This window comes from Siniperca chuatsi, linkage group LG16, assembly GCF_020085105.1.
Source record: "Siniperca chuatsi isolate FFG_IHB_CAS linkage group LG16, ASM2008510v1, whole genome shotgun sequence".
Taxonomy (NCBI): domain Eukaryota; kingdom Metazoa; phylum Chordata; class Actinopteri; order Centrarchiformes; family Sinipercidae; genus Siniperca; species Siniperca chuatsi.
Genome location: NC_058057.1, coordinates 20,198,975 through 20,221,441, shown reverse-complemented (window position 1 = coordinate 20,221,441; position 22,467 = coordinate 20,198,975). Strand labels below are relative to the sequence as shown.

General features: G+C 37.9%; 2 protein-coding genes across 11 annotated transcripts in view; one reads left to right on the top strand and one right to left on the bottom strand.

Annotated features, from left to right (window-relative positions):
- LOC122863715 (cytospin-A-like) overlaps window positions 1-22,467 on the top strand; it is a 101,530-nt gene that overhangs the window by 49,408 nt on the left and 29,655 nt on the right. For 3 of the 4 annotated variants that reach the window (XM_044170472.1, XM_044170471.1, XM_044170468.1), the window contains exon 3: window positions 13,999-14,090. The gene's annotated coding sequence lies outside the window, so the exon portion shown is untranslated. Of the gene's footprint in view, window positions 1-9,225; window positions 9,345-13,998; window positions 14,091-22,467 lie in introns of all 4 variants that reach the window. The other variant, XM_044170469.1, reaches the window with a different exon arrangement.
- The window catches only part of LOC122863714 (disks large-associated protein 2-like), a 111,592-nt gene that overhangs the window by 70,948 nt on the left and 18,177 nt on the right, over window positions 1-22,467 (bottom strand). The gene's annotated exons all lie outside the window — the stretch shown is intronic.

Here is a 22,467-nt window from a genome sequence, read left to right as displayed (position 1 = left end):
TGTACAGTATTTAGCCATCGCAGAAGTTTTTAGCCTTCTTAGTTGAGTAGGATGTTTAAGCCTCTGCCTACAAAATGTTTACCTCAACATATTGCTCTGAAACACTGACACATGGAGAATATTGCTTTATTCTTCATGTGTTGTGTTGGCTACAATGAATAACAGACAGTTTAACTACTGACCCATGTGCTTGTTTGGTGTTCAAAGTATTAAACTGTAGGTAACAGCAGCTGAGTTTGTGTTGTACACATTTAGTTTTTGTATTTTAAAAAAGTAGACACATATCCTAATTAGAACTACACACATTTAATTGCAAACCGCTGGGAAAGGAAAAACTGTCCGCTTTGTGTCGGGTGGTTTTCTGCCTCTACATCATGTATTACAATCGTTGAATATACACCTCATCTGCAGTTATAGCAAACCAAATACACAAACACACACAGTCCAGATGGACCTTTTGTGAGAGTTATGGTGAATTACAGGCAGTAAGGGACTCCATGGTTCACCAGAGTTAGCAAGTTTAAAATTCTGCTGGTAGTAGTTGCAATATACTTACATCACTTTTAAATCTGCAAAATGTATCTCTGCAATTTCTCAATAATATAGTAAATAAATGCATGTATTTCTGCATTATCAGTCTGTGTTTGAATTCCCCAGCGTACATAAAACTGTTATGGCTTTCAGGACATTTCAGAGAATATACCATCTGTTGTGGCTAGAGACACTAGCTCAGATGTGGATATCAAGTGCAGGGAAGTCGCACTGTAGCAACAACAACACTGACAGAAAATAGCCAGAAAAGCACAAACAGTCAAGATAGATGTGTGTCAGACAAGACACATTAAAAACTGAAGTTGGGAAACAGCATTGCTATTTGCATTACAGGTTAAATGTGTTGATGTTGTCCATATAATATAACAAATGTATCCTCACATATTTAAAATTGTTGCTAATGCTAAACAAAAACTGATGGGGAAACAATGGCAGCAAAAAATTTACATTGGTGGTTGGCTATTGTTAGCACCCTTGTTTGTAAATTTATTGAAACACAATTTAATTTAATATACTGTATAAACTTACAGTAAGACACAGACACAAATGTACCATAATGAGCAGTATAAATGTAATACAATATCTTTCTAAATGTGTAGAAAGTGTTATTAAGCCTGTAATTAATACTATTGACTAATACTATTTGGGCAGACTGACTGTAATAATGTTTTGTTTGATGCAATACATTATGCCATTGATCGCTAGTTATTACAATAAAAGTGATGTAACATCTTTCTGTGCACAGAGAGAAAAGTACAAAAAGAAAAAAATCACATAAAAGCAAAGGTCATTCCAAATGTATTGTACTATTTGATGATTTTTTTAGTATGAGGAAACAATATGAAATGAAAAATAAGTGTCTTCCAAAAACTGTCCTAATATCTGCACATCTACAACAATCATGTTTTAACTGATGTTTAATTCAGAATGCCTGCTTTGACCCAATACTTTGTTAGGCTTAATTACAGCAATAGAAAAGCCATGCTCTTGCAATATATCTCATACATACAGCTTAACTAAGAAGAATCTGTTAAAGTGATAGACATATCACTTTAGATAGATAGTATGTGGAAAGACATCAGCATGGTGCAACTTGCTCTGGCCTGCAGTGAGTACCTCTGCACAAAAACACACTACCCCCTGTGTGTTGCACGCTGGCCTTTATAGCCACACACAAGGACTAAAGTGAAACAATCCCTGTAACGCTCTGCAAGCCTTTTGCATTTAGTCTAGCAGCAACATCATCACTGACAATGACTGACTGACATTCCCACACATATGGCACAGACATACAACGTGACACTTTAACTATTATTTTTATCATTGTTATATTTTAACCCTTAATAATATGATTTTTTTTATAATACTCATAGATGTTATTATAGTATCTAACAACTCTAATTGTTTGGAGCTAATTGTATCATTAAACCCCTACAGGAAGACATATTATTACTTTGACAAATTATCATCCCACAGTTTACTTACTACATTATCAGTTGCTAGATAGTCTTTGGCAAAATTGTGTTTTTAGTAGTACGTTTTATTTGACCATAAAAATGCATGTCTATATACCTTACAAAACAGCTGCTTAGTGTTTGTGTCTATGGAACTACTTCACTATATTTGAGGCTTTCTCCACTCTTATTTTTCTTCACTAAAAGGACGTTTTTCTTATTGGACACAGGCATTAGTCGCTAATGCATACAGTACAGGGCATAATACAAAATACACAGGGGGGTATTTAAATACAAGTTTCACACAGCATTGCATAGAGCGCTTCCTTACAACATCACAGATATTAGTGCTGTGAGAGTAATACAGATACTATGTGTACACTAGAATTTGGTGTTTTCTTCTACAATAACTGGAGACAGCCAACCCTTAAATATAAACACTGAAGATATTATTAGGTTATTGGGTTTAAAGTGTCCTCCAGATTGTTTAATATTTGTCTGTGTGAATATTGCCGTAAGGAAAACAGAGATCTATTTAAAGCTTTTGAGCTGCTGACTTTTGGCATCAACATTAAAATTGAACAAAATGCTTACTAGAGTGATACAAAATAGCCGGAATAGCAGAGCGGCTTCAGATGGAATGTGTCACATCAAGCAATGGTAAGAAGTAGCTTTACCAAGTATTCTAAATAAAACTGGAACATTTTCACTTTACATTTTTATTGATTGCACACTCGTGTAGGGCTGCAACTAATTACTATTTTCATTAACGATCACGCTGACAAATGTTTTCTCGATTAATTGATTAAGCATATAAAATATCTGTCTCAATATTCCAGAGCCAAAGGGGACATCTTCAGATTGCTTTGTCTGACCAAAAGCCCAGGGATATCCAATTTACTCTAATGCAAGACAAGAAAACCTCACATTTGTGGAAGCTGAATGATCACATATTTGGCATTCTTGCATGAAAAATTACTTAAATTATGAATTGACTTTTGAAATAGTTGCAAATTAAATTTCTGTCGATTGACTAATTAATCAGTCGACTAATTGTTACAGCTCTACACTCATACCTTATTTCAGTGGCAAAGACGAAGGTATATATTATATCTAGTGAAGTCAAAGTGAGCAGCTTTTTAATCCATTAACTAAAGTACCAGGAGCTGTATTTTTTTCCCAAGCTGCCCAAATAAGCGATATATCTTCAGCGGGGACCTCCATGTCAAAGAAAGACTACAACTCTCTTGGCGTGAAGGTCTAACAATTTGCCATTTTTTGATCCATGTCTAAATCATCTTCATCTCGTAAATGTATTCAGCCATGTAGCTCATTATTTTTCATTTATTTTCATGTTGTCATTCTATGTTGACTGCAGGTGACGTGCCATAGAAACTGCACATTTTAATGGACTATTTGTTACACGCTCTTTTGCGAGGCTTCCAGGTAGTAAAAGCATAGCACTTTGAGGACAAAGATGGATGATGCAAATTGAAATATGGTTTTCTTCTTTCCTTGCTGCCAACATGTTCTGTCACGGTACTGGAGAGTGTTTCCACGTGTGGGAATTGAGAGGTGTAGCACTCTCTTAATTAGGCTGTTTTGTCATGTACCGCTCCATCTGTCTTGAGCCTACTGCAGCAGAGAGAGAGAGGAAGAGAGAGACAGAGAAAGGATGAAGGGTGGGGTGGAGAACAACTCCTCCCACAATACCTGTACAGCCTGCACCAGATTGTCAAAAGGCCAGTGTGAAAAGTTGAGCTTTAATGATGGCTAACCAAATGCGAAGCACATGAAATATAGAGGACAGGCCCTCCCTGTGATGGCTGCGCTGAAGACAGATTAAAAGATCCTGCATGTTGCTCAAGCAGAGGCAGAGAGACTCTGCCATGAGAGGAGACTATATAAATAAGCTATATAAATGAGGGTAATACTTGGCAGCAAACCTAAACAGCAGGATTGCCCCACCCAGCAATGCTTGTGAAGGTAAACAATAGAAAAGGAGTCTTCTGAAATTTAAAATCATTTCCTAAAAGGAAAGCCTGTTTACAGGAGAGTAAGATTATTGCAGTTTTTACTCAATTATTTGTAAATTAGTCCCAAACAGTCAACATTGGCCTTGCAAGGTTCAGGGTGATTTAAAACAGTAGATGGCGTGTTGAGCCATTTTCAACCCATGAAATGCAATTTTCATAAATTTGGTAAGAATGTCAGTATTAACACCAGCATTGATATGTTTCATCACAGTACAGTCATATAATTTAGTTTACAGCTCAAAAAACACATTTAAGTGTGCAGTACCTCTTACATTTTCAATGCAGGGCTTTAATTGTACCAGAGTATTTTTACAGTGTGGTATTAGTACTTTTACTTGAGTAAAGGTCTGAATACTTCCTCCACCTGTTCACAGGTATCATAAATAAAAATAAGTGAATAATGTGTGCTCTCACACTAGGCTTAATTTAGTTAAAATACTTTGTTCTTATTAGTGTAAATTATTCAGAATCATTGAAGTTGCAGCAGGGCGTTGAGATGTCCAGGCCAAGTCACGCCATTTGTCTAACACTCAAGAGATAGTATAGGGTAAAGGCTTGTTGCTGTGGCAACCATCTATCTCTTGACACATGGATGAAAGGCTGCTTTGTGAAGCCAAACACAATGACAAAAAAAAGAATTCCGACATGTTAACATGACAAATTAAGTTCAAAGCTTCACTGTAAGTGTAATCTTAGAGTATTTCTTTTCATTTCATTTAAGAGTTTGCCAGGGATCATGCCCACTAATCAACAGAAAAAACTGTCAAGAAGCCAGGCTAATTTTCATCTGTAAAGACTGACTAAATAATGTAAATCAGTTACCACTTTTCTGAAAGAAAGAGAAAAAATTCCCTGGATCAGTTTTGACCCAGTTTTGATCTGTCTGTCATATGCAATATCAGATATCATCCAGCACATTTTTGACACAGCTTGGGGGAATGATGCATCTCGCTAGGCAAAGTTTTTCGGCCATTGTAGGAATAAGTCATGTTGTCAGTTGTGTCGTGAGAGTTGTCTTATTTTCAAATCCTTGATTTAATTTTTGGGTAAAGTGTTCTTGCATATTTTTGCAGATTTTGGTTTGCTAAGCTCCCAAGACAAAAAAGGAATTAACGTGGGGTGTATTGGTCATAAAACTATTGATGTGTGACACACATGTCTGTCAATCAGTAAATCTGAATTGACACGTTTGTTGAAGTAGAAACTGATCTGTTCAGTGACTCTAATTGCTGTACAGTGTTTGCACTGTGGCTGACTGGATCTAGCTCTCAAAAGTGTGGCTAAGCTTTAAAAGAGAGTAGTGATGAAAAAAAGATGTAATCACTGTGCCAAAATAATTTCATGCAAGGCAAGTCTGTCTTACATGAAGATGCTTTTCCTGCAGCTTGGTATAAGAATGCAGATTTTTGATGTCTGCTGTTATAATTCTTCAAAATCCGTTAATACTAGTGCTTCCAATTTTAATAAAGTGTAAAACAGTAAACATTGAAGTTATGCATGGCAAGACAGAGAATATTTGTCAGGGTTCGACAGGGTTTGATTGTTCCCCCTCAGCTTGTCCCTCCAACCTAAATCTCAGGCAATAAATAATCACCACTTGCTACAAGTCTTTCAGTATCCAGTAAACAATAACAACTCCAGGTCTCTTGACGCAAACTGTGCCAAGCAGCAAGAAAATTAACTGTTCTGTGTTGTTGTTGTCTATTAATTTATTTAGTCTGTTAAATTATTCACATATCCATTCATTGATTTGTTAATTCATTGTTTCACATTTAATGTGGGGTTGAATTATGAGCTCAGTCTAACAGCCAAATAAGTAAACTTCTTTTCTGGGTATTTTTATTTTACAGAATAGTTCCTTATTAACCTTAGGGTAATATTACATTATGCCGTATGCCCAGCAAGCCAAATATCTCTGCTACTGTGTCAGTGTCTGCAGTCCTTAGCATCACTGTGCACCGCCTGCCAGTAGAAAATCTCATTTATTGATTGGCAGTGTCGTCTTAAGACAGGCTGGGGTATAAATATGCATTCTCTGTAGGAGGCAGAGCTCATACATTGATTGAATTTACCTGGGATCTAAATAAAAATACAGGCTACAGTCCAGAGCCCACTTCAAAGAGGTAACTGAGTTCATGTCCATCTATGATGAAGAGTGATTTTTGATGTGGTGTCACTTGTCAAACAGTATTGTGACATTCTCAGTATTGTAATGTTAGTTAGTGATTAACAGTTGTGAAACCCAGTTGACAAACGAATCTAAATGTCTGTGTGAGACAAACTCTTGTAAAAGTTCAAACCTAAAAAAGAAAGAAAAAAACAATCTTTAACCTGCAATCCAAAGATGTCCATCCATGTGTCACAAAATCTCTCACATCGAGTTCAAGTTTAGCCTCAAGGCTCCTTAAACTTGACAATATTTCTAGAAATATTCACTGCAGATTAATTGTATCCTATTTAGTAATTAATGAGGGTTAATGAGAGTTTAGAAGAACATTAATTATGACTACAAGTTGCAAACCCCAGTGCCCATCTCTCTGCTTATGTAAGTGATTATAGCTGAAGTCTCAACCTGCCAGTGGTGAGAGAAAAAACACTGAAATACTGGAAATCCCCTTTGGACTTTCTTCCTTTGACTACAGAAACACCTGCATGACTGTCAGCGAGGTGCCTTTTAAATCTTCAGACAGCTGTTAACAACTCTGAGAGGTTCCTTGTGAGGCTTACTGCATTAGACAATTACACGGTACATGCTAACTTCTACCACCCAAATGTAAAAGAGAATGTCAGATGAGTCATACTGTAACTATAGAGTACTTTACCATACAAATTTGAATAAAAATGTCTGTCTTGTGGCAAAAACTTCAATAACTGCACAATAATGATTCATTAATAATGATTGTCTGAAGCCTTATTCACTTGGAAATAGTATTTGTGTAACTGATGAATTATCCCTCAAATGGTAAATGGCTACATTTATATAGCGCTTTTATCCAAAGCGCTTTACAAGGTTTTTGCCACTCATCAGAACCAGAATCAGAAATACTTTATTGATCCCCGAGGGGAAACTCTTTCGTTACAGCTGCTCACTATCACGTCAGTGCACACTTGAGAATAGAAGGAATAGAAGTACTAAGCAAATCAAAATATAATACACTATAATACAGGTTAGATAAATTAAGTACAAAGTGGATATAAAGTATAAAAGCTAAAATAAGTGTAAGTACCAAAGTGGATTTAGATGTTGATAAGTATGTACGGTATAATAAAATGTAATAATTATTATGTAATAATAAATAAGTAATAAGTAATAGTGCAATAATGAGCACTGTCAAGTTAAGTGTAGCTTATTAGATGATTATGAGATGGTGGATATTACACAGTAGTAATAGAAGTATGAAAAAATATCAATAAATTCAACTGAAAACAGAATATATTGCACCGGATTATTAAACAGAGAATATTGCACAATTATTACAAGTATTACAGTGATGTTAATGATCCAATGTCCAGTTTACTGACCTAGGGCCACACTTAGAGGGAGGAGTTAAAGAGTTTGATGGCCACACGCAGGAATGACTTCCTGTGACGCTCTGTGGTGCATTTTAGGGGGATGAGTCTTTCGCTGAAGGTACTCCCATTCATCCATTCACGCACACCCTCACACGCCGATGGCAGCGAGCTACCACGCAGGGTGCTGGCCAACAATCGGGAGCAATTTGGAGTTCAGTGTCTTGACCAAGGACACTTCCACATGTGGACAGGAGGAGGTGGTGATTGAACCGCCAAACCTGTGATCAGTGGATGACCCGCTATACCTCCTGAGCCGCCCCAAAGGCAACAAAGACATTAGAGCTGTAATGATTAGTTGATTAATCGATTAGTTGATCTACAGAAATAATCTGCAACTATTTTGATAATCGAGTAATTGTTTAATTCAAAAACAAAAAAACATCTGTGGTGCTTTTGTTTGTGTTATATAGTATATATAGATAGTAAAATTGTGGTCATTTTTTTTTCTTTTCACTAATTTGTGATATTTTATTGCCAAATGATTAATTGATGAATTACAGAAGATCAGCAGATTACTCAATAATGGAAGTTAGTTAGTTGCAGCCTAAAAAAAAAGATTTACATAAGGTAATTAAATTTGCAAAAATCACAAATCCCCTGGAGAGGTCAAAATTACACACCTGTCACGTTTTGGTTAATCAAACCACAAATTGAAGCTTGTACTTTAAAATGCACTCAAAAATAGAATATGGTACACTACTGCCTCTATGTTACATGACATGCATGAAAATTAAAAAGAGGAGAAAGAAATTGCATGCCAAATACAAATAATGACTGCTATTATTAAGAATGTAATCAACAAGTTACTTTTCAAATTATATTTACAAGGGATTTAAATTGCCAGTAATATATGTACTGTATGGTCACAAATCCCTGAAGTCCCAGGTTAATATTGGTCCTGTGCAAGGACATTAGTTACACAGAGTAACATGAGACTAAAGCTGATAGCTGCCAAAATGTGAAGGATTTTGCTTGCTTTCCTTTTATGGTGCTAGTTTTCACTCAATTTCCCAGGGACCCTATAACCAGGAAGGAAGCCTTGAGCTTCTTTGCTAATTAGGTTCAGTTACCTCTAATTAATCAAAAGGGTATATAGTCTTTCCGCTCAACTATGTTACTTTTTCTTATGAATGCCCCCCCCCCATTTTTTCATTTTGTGTGTGTGTGTGTGTGTGTGTGTGTGTGTGTGTGTTTTTCCCATAACCATTTGGTATGGGAAACGTTCAAAATGGTGCAAAAGAAAAATAATCTGGAGGTAGCACTACATCCATTATTGATTTTTTTTTTCTTTGCAATCTCTTTCCAGTAAGCTTACAAAGAAAGCTTGTAGATTATTTATTAGCATTATCTATTTGTCATGAAACTATTCCCAGTTGTGCCTGAAATAATGGCGACAGAAATACTGCAAATGTGACAAATGCAAAGAAAAGCTCTTAGAGGGGGTTTCACTCTCAGTTCATTTGATGACATTTTTTTTTTGTCTGTGTTGACTTCTCAAGGCTGTGAGTGACGCAAGAGAATGGAAAAACATTTTTTGTTAGTGAGTGGGAGGGGGTGTGGTCAGTTTTTAAGGAGCGGGGGTTTAAACATCTCCTCATGTTGCATTATAGGTGATGACAATGTGATGCTGCATAGTGTGATGCTGAGATGTTGGGGAGTCCCCTGGATAACAGTTTCACCACTGTGGTGCAGTGGAGTCAACAAGAGCAGATCCTTGAGGAGAGAAACAGTATGTTTTATTAGCAGACTACTGTGTGTGGCATTTACTTTTAATGTTTTACTGTCCCTTCTCACTCATGTTTCCTGATATTCTGTACTGTGCTATCCAATAACACTGGGATATTTTGAATTAAAGCATGTGCAAATTTGGTTATTAATTTATGCATAAATTAGCAAGTATCTCTGTCATCATACTCATTGTCACATAAAAGTGGGCAGTAATAATATAACCACTTTACAACTATCCTAAAGGATAAAGGAATTACTGTAGGGTAGGGTTTTTTTTATATTAACATGTAAAAGTACATTTATTTGCATAATTTTCATTAATCAAGGCGCATGGAGAAAAGTACACAAATCTCAGTACACACAGGGCGTGGCAGCTGACATTTTGCATATCAAATAAGCACCCTGACTATAAATTTAGTCCTCGCCACCACAATGTCCTGACAGTTTTGCAGTGGAGAGGAGAGTGAAGATGCTTCTCCTAAAAGTGTCTTTACAGTGTGCGATTTTGGGCTGTCCTAGACAAAAGGTCACAAATATGAGAGAAACGTGGTGAAAAGACACAGACTACACTGGTGAGCTAGTGTAATATTTGACCTCAAACTCAGATTTGGCATTCCATGTAGCCCCCCCTTCCGTGGCCACAACCGGCTCCTCAGCGCTATGTACTACGGCTATGGCCAAAACTTTTATTGTTTTGCTGCATTTTTAAAACATGAGAACGATTGATGACATGTTTTGATCTGTTTTTTTTTTCTATGTACATTGTAGTGCTATAATTCAACAGCCTACACCTGACTACCACTCATCATTACACCATCTCACATGCCTTAAAATATCATATAGTCTGAGACTTTATTAGACCCATCTCATCAAATGCATTTTCCCACATAACCCTAGTGGTATCTAGCAATGCAAACATTTGAGTTTCATGTACAGATTTTCGTCAGCCATGGGGTGGATGGAATGTAATCAATGTGTCCAGAAACAATGCCCAGGTTCCCAACAAAACAATTTTTATTGAATCTATTTTTCATTGATGTAATAGATTACAAAAAAGTATCTGAAGCAGCATTAAAATATTGTCAAGTGCAGCTTTAAACTGTTTCTCAGGTGTCATGGCATTTTCTTGTTTAATTACAACTGAAAATTGTTTCAAATCCCCTGATGCAATTTGTCCCTACAGTCTCACATGCTGACCTAAGTCAGCTAGAATCTCATGTTCTGTTTAATGATTAATTGACGCCAAAGTGTGAGGTTAGGACTAACTTAATTACAGAAATAAACAAACAACCTGTAACATCTTGTGCATTATTGATACTGTGCATTTCGGTCTTTGAGAGGGAAAACACAGCTTCTATATCTGGGGCATTATCTTGGTTTGTTTTGGACTGAAGTGTTGTGTGTGCCACACATTGATTTTACCGCAGAGAAAGTGATTTATCAGAATTACTCAAGGATGCTGGACACCATGTGCATAAATTATAAGGCAATGCAGCCCTCATTTAATCCGGCAGATCTCCTCTCTTTGCCTTTAAGACTGCATATACACTCACTCATTTACAGACAAGTATCAGTAAGTGATTCCTCTCGTGTCCTCCCCTCTTGTCCCTTCACTCTTTCTTTCACACACGTATAGCTTCTACTCTAGGGATGAGTGGATTTGCACAACCCATTTGTGATAAAGAACTCCGGAAATAAAACCGAATGAAGAGAGGATCAAGATGGCTGAAAAATGACTGAGACTGATGCCATAAAGTACCTGCAGTATGTGAATAATCCTCACAGGAAACTAAATGTAGAAAGATTGAACATAAGAAAAAAAGCCAAAAAGTCCATACAATGATGAACAAATGCCCTAGGTTCTTTTAAATGTCTTTCATTTTTTAAACAAAAAACATTAATGGTTTCATAATTAAGACAAATTAGTTCTCTGCAGTGGCAAACCCAGGTCTCATAGTTCAAGTCCAAAAAAATGTCAACTATTCCTCCATAATTACGTCATTAGATAAACAATGTCCCTGCAAATGGTGAGTTTTACAGGCTATGAAAGGTAATGAGCTGCTGGAAAAAATATTTCACATATTGTAGTAATGGAGCCACCTTGAATTTAGTCCAAGTTTGTTTTCTTTCATGCCCTTTTAATTAAGCTGCTAACTGAGTGGGATGTTGCACACATGTTTCAATGGTATTTAGCTTGTTTCAAGACCAAAGCAGTGATTCACAATAATGTCTTTTATATTCCTAAACCAAGACAAAAATTAAATTAAACAAGCAACATTTGCTGACATTATATATTTTATCTTGTCTGTCAATGGATCTTGCAATGCACAGTATGAGATTCTACCAAAAACCTCAGATTAAAGGATTCCCATATCTTGTCTTTCAATACTCTCCTCCAGAGAAAAGACACACAACACAGTTTTCACTATTTTTTCACTATTTCAGTTGTTGGGCTTTTCCATAATAAACTGGATATTTCTCTCCAGGAGAGTTGGGACAGTTCCAGAGTCTTAATTTGTTCTCATTTGCCTGTCTCACAGTTAGTGCGCTATGGAGGCAGGCCGCTAATGAAATTAAAAGCAGGATGTGGAGATAATTACAGTTACAGGCAGATCAGCTGCTGTTCTGAATCCATTACCATGTCATTTGGCTGTGATGGTGACTTTTTGCAAATTTTCCTCATGACAAATAACGAAGTTATCAATATGGCAGCCATATGTTATCCACAGTGCTGTGTACTGTAGGTGTTCTTACTTTGGTTGCATAAAATAGTTTTTAACAATGACTGTAAGTCAATGGGCCAATAGACAAACACAAACAATAGACTGCACTACAAAAATGTCTGATATATTTGAATTAATTCAGAAATAGTGTTTCCATTACAGTTGACAAGTTTATTTTTTTATTACTGTAAAATGTCATGCCCTTTTAAAAAAACTAATTTAAAGGTTCTGTATATGAGATTCTGAACATTGATATAGCAGCAAATGACTATTTGCTATGTAAAGATATAGTGGAGTAATGGTATCCTGAGCAGAGCATGACATCACACTCTCTCTGTGCGTGTTGAGCTTCTCTGTTCTTTGTTTTGGTAACCTGTCCAGCTGCGTGCATGTTAGTGCATGTGAGTCCCTCCATGTGAAACTGTTGGCTTTGAGGAGAGCGATATAAAAGCTGTTTCTTTTCTCATCTAACCCAGTGAATTAAGTTTTTATTTCGACCAAACCAGAGCTGGTGATTGTTGGAACATTGGAAAGACTAACACTCCAACTAACTTGGAAAGGTTTTGGTGAGTTTTATTTTGTTTCTGTCCAGTTTGAATGAAGTGTGTTTAACGAAGATCTGCAAGGTAAAATTATTGTTTTGAGTCTGGTGGGCAGTAGCCCCCATTTGTTTTGAGATCAGATGCTGGTGCTCTAGTGTGACATTTAGTGGCAGTGAATGTCGCATACAGCTCCTTTAAGAGATACTTATCAAAAATGTTTATGTGTTAAAAAATAATAATAGTATATCAGCCTACACATCTTTAACTCTAATATTGATATCGTAAACTCTTTTTGAGATTAATTTCCGTTAAATGTTATTTAAATTGCTATTTTCACTACCGATTACCGATTAATGTGAAATCAATCTGTGCCAAATTTGGGTACATGATTGCACATCTGGGTGAGAGAGAAAGAGAGAGAGCAAGACTATGTCACCCCTGCTGCTTGTTCAAGTCACAGGGACACACATATGTGCATAGTGAGTGTGTGGTTGGACAAAAAAGAGCAAGCGGCAGAGAGTGATGGTAAATGCGAGCGGTGCAGAGGAAAAGGTGAGCAGTGAAGCTGTCAATCTGGCTGCAGCTTCTCAAGACCAAAGTAAAGCTCCCGTGTGTTGTTTCCCAACTGCTGGCAGCATTGCGGGATCTCTGTGTTAAAAAAAACACAGAGAAAAAAAAGGGCTACTGAGTCAGAGCAATGGTGAGCTAAAAGCAGTCGCAAGTGTGGTAACACTTTTCAAAACTCGAGGAGGACAATACTCACTGCATAAGCTGGCCAGGGCAACACATCTAACCTGAGGAAACACCTGGTCAAACACAAAATATATCTAAATGCTGAAGAGGGTGCCGTGTTTGATAGTATGAAAGCCAAGTACCCCGCAGCAGCTGCAGCTAATGTTAGAATGCCTGCAGCCAGCAGGAAGAAGTTAACCTAACCCTCCATGGATGACTAAACTTTAAGTGAGGCAGTAAGGTAAAATATTCTAAATTCTAACAATGTTGAAATTGAGAAGTTTGGACTTAATTTTTACAACTGAAATTACGTTTTTGTTATTACAGATTGAGTAAAGTACCGAAAAAAGGTACTGTTGGGTACTGGTACTGAATTCCAGGTACCGGTACCCAACCCTATATGTGCTTCCTGCATACTTTAGAGATAAAACCTGTGTTCTAACCTGCAGCGATTCCAACAAGCTCTTGCAAGCAACAATGCAAGCCAAGACAGCAAATGACCTTTCAGTTACACAGCATCCATTTGATTCCATTTAACTATGCACTCTATTTTCAAGCCACCCTTAAGGCATTATAGCCTATTGATCTCACACACAAAGTTTAACTATAACTCTAACTGTGTGTAATCTCTTGCTGTACTTTTGCTTTTTCTCTGCAGCCAATGAGAAAAAAAGTTTGCAGCCTTCTTGAAAACTCCGGTGCCAGGATGTTGGCTCAAGAATAGCACTGCGATGCTCCTCCTGGTGTTTGGTGAGAAACATAATGTATTCAGTATTCAAACACCCACAGTAGGAGTTCAAGGAACTTAGCCTTCACTGTGCCTTTTTTTGAATACGGGTATAAGGGTATCCTTGACAAAAATGCTAAGTGGTTGCCAGGCAACACTAGATATGTCAGTGGGAGATGGTTTGCAAGGTAGGGCTCACTTACAACTTTGCATTTATCCTAATAGGAGAACGATGCACCCATAAATTAAGAAGAGAGTGAAAGAGATACATACAACTCAAAGCATATTAGAGCAATACATTAACTGTAAATTTTACAGCTTGCAAAAACAAAATATATCCAGTAAGAGGAGCACATGTCCAAATCAGTCATCTTGACAGATTACCCAGTTCCTCCTGATAATTAAACCACATGCTGCTGCGGTGTTCACTGAGCCGTCTGGCACATTAATGAGCCATAAGAAGAAGCTAAATGCGCCATAAAGGGTGACACAGACGTTTATGATCAAACACACCTCACTGTACATCATATCTTCATTCATTCTTACAACTGCCTTTAACTTTTGACATCCACATTTCGTGCATGCTCTCCATCCTGGTTAGGATTTGTCAGAAGAACTAAGCATTAGTTCTTTTTTCCCCCAAACATCAAACAGCATCTCCTTTTGGATTTGGGATTTGATTGTCGGTACCTCAAACCCAACGGTGTGTCTTTTTGCTCTCGCTGTAAGTTACTCTACAGGCCTCGTTTTCAGGATTTTTGAAAGTACAAGCATGTGACAGCACTAGCCCAGACAAAAACAAGTGCGGTGACCTCGGCTGTCAGCTGAGCAGCCCTCCTCTCCCCCCGAGAAGGGAAAAATAGACACTGTGGAAGCTCACAGACAGCAGCAATGGACACTAGGATTACTCACAGCACTATCAAAACACCTTAGATGTAATGCAGCTGTTTGCTAAGGTGACACCAATTTTTTTAAGGTGTTTCTGCTTTATTAGACAGTACAGTGAGGAGAAAGAGAGGAGATGGAAAGGGATGATATATAACTGTTTGTGTGGGCCTGGAGTATCAATACAGCAATGTGCGTGACTGCCTAAAAAAACCTCAAGTGTCTCTGCTTCCACAGTATAAAATGTGCCTTCAGGCACTGTGTTATGTGAGACTTTTACCCCAGGCAGTAAATAAATCAAAAGACACACACACACACAGTCACACATATATACAGACTGTACATACAACCATAGGCCTGTACACTTGCTCATAAATGCGACAATACACAACCACATATGTATGGTAGTTTGCTCAAAAACAAATCTCATAGTGATCAGAAGCAAATGTCATCTTTCGAGGTGACATTCAGCCGTCTCATGACAACATTTCTACCATTTGAAAGGGAAGCTAAAAAAGAATTTGCGCCCTTTACCCCTAATTCCCCTGTCTATACTGGGTTTTTAACTGCTCACCTATGACTAAGTGACCACCATCGCAACACAGCTGCAATGGCTAATAATTCAAGCAAAAGCAACTGTCAGAGCACTTTAATTATTCCTGTATTTAGCATGGTGATATATTACCTTTTCAGTGGTTTCTGTTGGATCTCTGCTGTAATTAGCTACCTTACCCACCTCTATTGTGCAAATGTGACTTGACTTTATTGTTAGTGTCAAGCACAGGACACTCTGGCTGAAGAGAATGGGAGCAGAGGAAGAGGCTTTTTCAGAGACTAGTCCAGGAGAAGTAATGTTCTGCCAGCGCTGTCGCAATTCCCACAGGTCTAATCGAGGTAGCTAGATTAGATAATGTCCCTCTAAACTGTCCATCTTTGAATAACATTCAAGACTTAATTGCACCTCCAGTGTGTCAAGGCAGAAGCCCTGTGCGATCAATCAGCTACACCTGTGTAAACATAATGTGATACGAATCAATCAATCAATCAGTGCAATGTTATGTGGTATTTTAAGAGCCATGCTGGCAGTAGGAGGGTAGCTTTATGATTTTAAATGTAAAATGAGACGTGGAGCCCCTCACACTAACCATCATCTTCAACGATGATTGCAGTTTGCAATAAATGTGTGTAACAGGCTCTACTTTTAGTTTGGAAACCAGCACAGATCCTCCGAACATGACAGTGTCAAAAATGTCAGACTTTACTGCCGTCACATTGAAAATGGCTAAATTTAAAGTCTACTGGAGACTCAGAGGACTGAGCCATCAATTGTGCCTTTTTAACATTGCAGCTAATCTGCTCCATCTCTTGTTCTCTGTGCCACACACTGCCTAATGAGGCAGAAACCAGTTAAAATGCTTTTTTAGCAACGAAAATGCATGATAGCCAATCTAGCAGCCAAATCTACAGTAGATGCAGCATAAGCAAGGCATCACTGACTCATCACAGTGTTTCTCCAGAAATAATGGACAGCTGGCAGCAAGAGACCATGTCATGCAGACAGGCCCAGCCAGTCCGGCCTCCCCCCAAGGTCACAGCCAGTCTCTCGCAGAGCACTGGCATCAGAGCAGCAGATGGTGGTGAAATGATCAAATCACATCAATATTTTTTACAAAGCACATTTAAAAACAACCAGAGCTAAAAAAAAAATTTAAAAAAAGTGCTGTACAATAGAAAACATAGAAAGAATAAAATCACATAACGTGGAAGCATAGAAACCCTATCGCATTCACAAAATAAATTGGGGAATTTTTTAAAACATAGAGGACTAAAAGTGATGCATAAAACTATTAAGGGCATTCAAAGGCCTGAGAAAACAAGTGGGTCGTAAGTTTAGCCTTAAAAGTGTCTACAGAGGAGGAACACTTAATTGAAAATAGTAAATTGTTCCAAAGCTTTGGGGGCGGGTACTGCAAACGCACAATCACCCTTACACCTTAGCCTTGAACGTGGGACAGTCAAGAGCAGCTGGTCTGAGGAAATGATGGCCTATCATTACTCATCCAGCAGAGAAGATGGCTGTCCTGTCTGCGGGTTTTGGGAATTCTGCTATTTGCTGGTATAAGGTAATACTTGTTTTATCTCAAAGGTCCATTTAAGTTTTGACAACATATGGGATAAGGAGGTATTACATATGGAAATATATTAGATAAGATAAAAACAAGATAGAATGGTATTACAATAAAAATTGAATAAGATAAGTAGGTATTATCATTATTATTTAAAAGGGAATAATATGATAAAAATATTGATTCTATGATTAAAAATGTACCCATTAACCACACATGTTTTACTTGTTAACCACACACTTTAAACCTAACTAAAAGCTTGCAAAAAAAGCTATGTTTTTAGTCTGCTTTTGAAGGAAGATACTGTTGTAGCAGACCTTTGTTCATGTGGTAGAGAATTCCAGAGAGTAGGACCATAATGACTGAAGGCACCATAAGCTGATTTAGAATTGATTCTAGGTATAGTGAGGAGACCTTTACTTGATGATCTAAGGGATCTGATCGGTGTGTATTTAGTGAGCATGTCAGCGACGTAGGAAGGAGCTAAGCAATTCATAGCTTTAAAAAAAAATAAGAAGAATTTTAAAATCAATTCTTTGTTTTACTGGAAGCCAGTGAAGAAAAGTTAAAATAGGAGTAATATGTTCAAACCTTTTGGTTTTAGATAAAAATCTGGCTGTAGCATTTTGAATAAGCTGGACAGTCCAGCAAAAAGTGTATTACAGTAATCACGTCTACTGGAAATAAAAGCATGAACCAGCTTTTCAGAATCTGATTGTGACAGGAAGCATCTAACTTTAGATATATTTCTAAGATGATAAAAGGCAGTCTTGGAGATATTAGATATGTGCTTCACGAAGTTAACATCAGCATCTAAACTTGCATGTGAGCATGCCAAAGTTTTTGGCATGCTCACATGCAACCAACAGAGGAGATAACAAAAAGCGAATCTGGTGCCTCAAAGCCTTGGGACCTACTAAATAAATCTCTTATCTTTCTTTGTTCTTATTTAGTTGTAAAAGGTTTTTGGCCATCCAATACTTGATATCAGCAATGCACTGGATGAGGTCATTCACTTGGCTAAGGTAGATAAACAGATATGTATAACTGTATATCATCAGCATATAAGTGATATGAAATTATATGGACCCAAGTGGGACCCAAGTTAAACAGCTGTGGACCTAGAATTGACCCTTGTGAGACTCCATATGGAATGCCAACTTCATCTGATTCAAAGTTGCCAATAGATATAGAGAACGTTCTACAAGTATGGTAAGAAATAAGCCAGTTCAGAACTGTGCCTCTCAGGCTTAAACAGTGTTCAACACGCTGAAGGAGAATTAAATGGTCAACAGTATCGAAGGCTGCACTGAGGTCAACAAGTACGAGAATAGAGACTTTATGGTTGTCTGAGCTAATTTTAAGGTCATTAACAACTCTGACCAGGGCAGTCTCTGTACTGTGGTTAACTCTAAAACCAGATTGGTAAACATTAAATAAATTGTTAAATGACAGATACATATGTAATTGTTGGTAAACAACCACTTCAAGGAATGGAAAGTTTGAGATTGGTCTATAGTTCTCAAAAACAAGATTACTCTTTTTCAACAGTGGTGTAACAATAGCATGTTTGAAGACTCCAGAGAGTAGGGAGGCATTAACAAAATGAAGGACATCATCAACCAAAGGGCTGAGAACAGTCTTTTCTCCCAGGATGACCATGGACGCTGAAGCCTTGACTGGCTGGTCTTGCCCGACTAGCAGGTCCTCACATCTTCGAAAATGTCGTAGCAAATTTTCAAGTACTATTATTTTTAAATAGACCACATATTCTAAACAGTTAATTTCCTGCATAAAAAAACCTACAAACTCAGTTTGGTGAAACCGTAACCGCTGTAGAACGAAAATTATATCAGTTGTGAGTCTGGCTCATATCATCCGCCATCACCGCTGGTTGGTTAAATTGGTAGAGCAGGAAAATTTCCGTTGAACATACTTGGCTAAATGCAGACTGTGAATCAGAACAGTACTTGGGTTTGTGACCGAAGTCCACAAGAGCACAAGTACAGACAAGGACGCAGATTGAGAACTCCCCTCAGAGTACAAGGCCCTTTTCAGTTGTCATCCATGGCATCCATGCAGTTTAAAGGCACAAAAAGTTTCAGTTTTAAGAACTGTATTGCTATAGCAACCAGTGGATTGAATTTGGCTATGTTGGGCTAAAAACAGAATGGAGATGCACTTAATGCAACACTGTTACAGAAGCAGAGGCTTAGTCATCACCTCCCTCCCTAGTGCGTGCGCACACAAACACATACACACAGACAAACATAGTGACCTGCATCTCAGCAGGCGATTGGAGTTCCCTTTCTAGCTGTAGGAAGTCTGTGCGAGTGAAGGGCGGAAGGAGAACAAGAGGAATACAGAAGTGTGTGAAGGGTTAATGAGTTTGTTGCTAGTGGATATTTTGCATCCTTAAAGTGCTAATGTTATGTACAAAGATGAGGCATAACAAGTTTAAGCAACAACACCCCGGGGGGCATCCAAGAAAATGATATAATGAGAGAATCTCTTTTTTTAACAGACTAGACAGTGAGTGTGTACTGTATGGAGTCATTAAATGTTTGATGCTTTTAGATGTAATGTGTTTGAGGCAGACGCTTACAGAGATTTGAATTTTTTTTAAAGTTACGATAATGTCTTTTTCATTTTGTAGTTTTTTTGGGGGGACACACTGGCTCCAAAAGTGAACAGCAGCGAGGCCAAAACCCTTTTGCTCTGACTGACTCAAACAGTCCGGAGGGTCTTGGTGACAGAGACAGCAAGACCTGGCTGAGTGTTTTCTCTGCTGTCTCCCTGTATCTAGGCAACAGCAAACCACCACGATTATTACATCATCTGGCAGAGTGGGCCTCCCATGTATTAATCTCAAAGCAACACTTAGCTGAGCTTAGTGAGCGGTGAGCGAGAGCAAAGGGTGCTTCACATGTAGAGAGGGAAGGATGGAGAACAGGGCAGAGGGTTGTGGCACGAAAAGGTTTGTTGTGTGTGTGTGTGTGTGTGTGTGTGTGTGTGTGTGTGTGTGTTGAGGCCATCCACATCTTCATCTGAGGCATTTCACACAGTAGCACCAGGGAGATATTATACTTCACATGCTTTTGCAGAATAGTGACGGAAACAGTACTGCTTCAATGGTTTATGACCTCTACCGGGGACCTGTAGTAACTGCAACAACATTGGCCAAACTGGGTAGAGTGGGTTTTTGTTCCAAAACACAGCATGAGCCAGGGAGTGAGTTTTGAAGGCCAGAGATCTCAGTACTGAGTATGTAATCGTTGAGTCAGTGGTGCAGATCAACATCTTGTCAAGAGTTATTTTTGTGCTATATGGCATTTAAACTCTTACTCACCACCCCTTTAAAGCAAAAGCGATATTGTATATTTTTCAACAAATCTAATTAATAGACCAAAACCAACAATGTATTGCCTGTGTAATATCGCTTATTCATTGTTGTCCAAAAACCACTACAAACATAGGCCACACTGTTGCACTGGGAAATATGTTCCTTCATTACCATGAACTTGGGCCTGTAGTTTATTTTGAACCAATCCCACATACGCAATCCTGCTGCCATGAATACTCACTAGAATACCAAATGTGTATTAATCTGCAGCTGAAAATTGCCCCCCCGAAAAGCACTATTTACTCGAGTAATGTTTGCCAAAAACTACAGTATGCAGTTGTTTAAGAAAATTACATAGCTTTTTTTTTAGCTCAATTATATATTTGTGCACTTTTTTCAAGATTCATGTCTTCAGTAGGAACGAATGAGCATGGGGCTCAGTGCCACAGACATTGTAGGAAGTCAGAAAATACTGAAAGATGGAAAAATGTATTGTTGGTTTTGGTCTTCTCATGGGATTTGTTGAATATAGAATAACACCATATATTATATGACAAAACCTCTTCAAAAAAAGCAAATTATTTAGGGGACTGGTTCTGTAGCAACATTGTGTGCAAACAAACAGGATGCCATACTCTCTCCTCCTACTTGCTTGCACCCGCACACCACACTGTATGAATAATACATTTAATGCATCAAACAGGCTAATAACTAATACAGTTTGTCATGCCACCAAATGACTATTAGCTGTGTTTACTAACTTCTTAATCAGTTTCCAGAAACAAGTGTCTTATCATATGCACAAGATGTCTTCTTCAGCCACCCTTGGCCTCTTGAAGTAACCAGATGTCTACATTATGTAGCCAATCAGTGCTCAAGTTTTAAAGTGTGTCTGTATGGCTGTATGTGTGGGTATTGTTTAAGCCCACATGGAGCTTTGACCATGCAGTTTTATTTGTACTGAAATCAATAATACTGATAATCATTAGGTATAACAACATGCTTCTGAGCTGCTGAGTCATTCATCTTAGCTGCTGTATTAGTGGGAAAATGACAAAAACAAGTATAGTAATATATAGTCTACAAAACATGTAATAGTGATATGTTTGTAGGTCATGTGATTTCACTGTACAGTTCACAGTGTCCTGTTCTGCGTTTTACTGAACTCTGTCCCCCTCAACTTTTAAAAGGGCAATAAGGAAGATTTGTGCTGTCCTATATTGCACAAAATCACCTTAATATATCTGTGGGAGGTTGATAGGATTATTGATAAATACCAATGACTCAGAGGTTACTTGGTCAGGTGCTGAGATTTGTAGCTTTCAAAACTTTCTGGCTTGTGCTTTGTGTTGGAGGAAATCCTCCTTACTTGGCTAATATACAGTATTTTTACATTTCTTTACTAGATTGCCACTCAAAGGCATTTTATTTATTTTTTTAATGGATGAGCACACTGGCGTTTTGTTCTGTACATTGTGTCATTCTCTTAGCATGTCCCTAACTCTTGGAAAGCAATCCTACAGCAGAAAGTACATTTATATAATACTAATTGTTTTTGTCAATTGCCTGGATTATATTACCTGGCAGAGTTTTTCACAGGGAGGTGGTCGAGGTGGGTGCTGAGCATACAAAGCTCAGGACTTTGCGAATGAATCATGACGTAGATGAAACATGTGACTTAAATGTCCACTGAAGTGTACGCTCTACTGAAGAGATGAAATATGTCAGCAGACGAAAACATCAGAGTTGTGTGGAGCGATGAGTATACTTTAAAGCTCCTCAGATTAATACATGAAACAAACATAAATGCCAAATGCCATACATTTTTCACCCCACCATTTGAGGTTTGATTGGTGCTGTTTTAATTACATCATCTCGTTGCACCCGCTTCTTCTACAATGGTATAATGGCACCTAACTGCAGCATTAGCGCCACCTACTGCTTATCTCGATGAACCAGCGCCTAATATTCATATAATGGTAGTGGATGGAAACACGCATAAATTCGCAATGTCTGTCTGTTTGGATGGAAACCTGGCTAGTGGCC